The sequence below is a fragment of the Mandrillus leucophaeus genome, unplaced genomic scaffold (assembly GCF_000951045.1).
Source record: "Mandrillus leucophaeus isolate KB7577 unplaced genomic scaffold, Mleu.le_1.0 Scaffold83, whole genome shotgun sequence".
Lineage (NCBI taxonomy): Eukaryota > Metazoa > Chordata > Mammalia > Primates > Cercopithecidae > Mandrillus > Mandrillus leucophaeus.
Genome location: NW_012109030.1, coordinates 4,615,353 through 4,618,139, shown reverse-complemented (window position 1 = coordinate 4,618,139; position 2,787 = coordinate 4,615,353).

Sequence of the window (2,787 nt, the reverse complement as noted above, 5' to 3'; positions counted from 1 at the left end):
GGGCGCCCTAGTCCGCTAGGGTCCGCGCGCCGGGCAACCGCGCGGGGCTGACGTGCTCTCCACACCATGATCCTTTCGTCCTTTGTTTTCTTTCTTTCTTTTTAAAAAGAGACAAGATTTTGCTCTGTCGCCCAGGCTGGTATGCAGTGCCCGATCATAGCTCACTGCAGCTTTGAACTCTTGGGCTAATTATAATTTTTTGTAGAGATGGGGTCTCCCTACGTTGCCCAGGTGGGTCTCAAACTCCTCCCCGCCTCCCGCCTCGACCTTCCAAAGTGCTGGGACTACAGGCGTGAGTCATCGCCCCTGCCCCGCACCCTGTTTCTATTCCATCACCAGGACCCTCCCTGCCTCCCGGAGGCTCGGGGACCAGTGACCAGGCCGAGGTCACCCAGTGACAAGTGGCTGGGCCAGGACCTCACTCACGCTCCTAACGTCATGGCTTCCATCTATTTCACCCCATGTGACTGCTCCTTCCATTGACAGCTGAAAGAATAAAATCTTCGATTTAAACAAAAAGTTTGCCAGGTACGGTGGCTCGCGCCTGTAATCCCAGCACTTTGGGAGGCCAAGGCGGGCGGATCACAGGGTCAGGAGTTCAAGACCAGCCTGGCCAACTTGGTGAAACCCTGTCTCTACTAAAGATACAAAAATTAGCTGGGTGTTGTGGCGCACGCCTGTAATCCCAGCTGCTGGGGAGGCTGAAGCAAGAGAATCGCTTGCAACCGGGAGGTGGAGAATGCAGTAAGCCAAGATCGCACCACTGCATTCCAGCCTAGGACGGGGCAAGACTCCGCCTCTAAAACAAACAAACAAACAAACAAACAGGTTTTTAACCAGATGCGTGGCTCACGCCCGTAACCTCAACGCTTTGGGAGGCCGAGGCAGGAGGATCGCTTGAGCACAGGATTGCTAGAGATCAAGACCAACCTAGGTAACATAGTGAGAACACCCGACCTACAAAAAATTAGCCAGGCCTGGTGGCAGGCACCCGTAGTCTCAGCTACTCGGGAGGCTGAGGCAGGAGAATGGTGTGAACCCGGGAGGCGGAGCTTGCAGTGAGCCGAGATCCAGCCATTGCACTCCAGCCTGGGTGACAGAGCAAGACTCAGTCTCAAAAAAAAAAAAAGAAAGAAAAAAAAATTCCAGACATTGTGTGAGGAAGCATTGCAAAACTTTCTGTTAGCTGTTGCATGTAGCCCCCAGTCACCTTCCCCACGCTTGCTCGATCTATCACGACCCTTTCATGTAGACCCCTTAGAGTTGTAAGCCCTTCAAAGGGCCAAAAATTTTTTTGTCAGGGAGCTTGGTTTTTTGAGACTCAAGTCTGCCGAAGCTCCCAGCCTAATAAAGCCTCTTCCTTCTTTAACCCCGTGTCTGAGTCTATGGCACGTCCTGTGACAGGAGGATCACCTGAGCCCAGGAGTTTGAGGTTGCAGTGAGCCCAGATCGTACCTCTGCACTCCAGCCTGGCCAACAGAGTGAGGCCCTGTCCAAAAAACACAAAAACAAAAAACAAACAAAACTCCAAAACAGTAACAACGAAGTTTTGAAAATAAAAATAAAAAAATAAAAATGCTAAGATTCATCCCTAAAAGTCATATGTGCCATTCAAAAGGGGTATTTCATTTAGTGGGACTCCAGCCCATAATATTATAAACAGTTCGGTAGGTCATTAAAAAAAAAAAAGTGAATAAAATAAATGACCTCCAGAAAAGTCTGATGCAGACAGCCCAGTAGGGTGTAAATTTCTTAGAGAACTGGAGCACCTCTTTGTAAGATTTCGTTTCTATTCCGTAACTATGGATATTGACATAGCATTGCACTGTTTTACTGTCTCATTTTCTCACTGATTTTTTTTTTCTTTTTTAGCTTAAGAGTTACTTCCAGAACTTCGCAGCACACGTTATCACTGCTTGCATGAGATGTTTATAGAATTTGGTGACAATGTCGCAGTCCAGGAGGGAGGCCCGCAGCCAGCATCACCAGCCCCTTCCCGTTTGCGCAGGCGGGGAGGAAAACGGCAGCGCCAGGGCTTCCCCTGGTCCCTCCCGCTTTCTCCGGGATTCCGCCCACCCCAGGGTCTCAGGCCAACAGAAGGACCCGGGAGGCCTCAGCAGCTCCTGACCTCATCTGCCCCACTTCGGCATCCCGCGCGGGAATGTGACCATGTAGGAGTGACCCGCAGCTCTCAAGGACCCAGCGGTTTGTCACGGTTGAACGGAAGCGCGGGGCCTGGGGCGGGTGCAGGTGCAGGGTCCGCCTCTTTCTGCCGGTGGGAACCCTCATTTCCGGGTGGGTACCGGCGAGGCGGCGTCTCCTTACTGCCCTCGCTTGGTGAGATGTGGGTACTGCTGCCAGGAGAAAAAAAAACTGACGATGTGAATTCAGTTCATCACCCTTTCCTTGTTTATTAAAGGTTGGGGACCCTGGCCAGGCGCGGTGGCTCACGCCTGTAATCCCAGCACTTTGGGAGGCCGAAGCGGGCAGATCACGAGGTCAGGAGATCGAGACCATCCTGGTTAACACGGTGAAGCCCCGTCTCTACTAAAAATACAAAAAACTAGCTGGGCGAGGTGGCGGGCTGATTTTTGTTTGTTTGTTTTTTTTTGAGACGGAGTCTCGCGCTGTCACCCAGGCTGGAGTGCAGTGGCCGGATCTCAGCTCACTGCAAGCTCCGCCTCCCCGGTTCACGCCATTCTCCTGCCTCAGCCTCCCGAGTAGCTGGGACTACAGGTGCACGTTGCCACACCTGGCTAATTTTTGTATTTTTAGTAGAGACAGGGT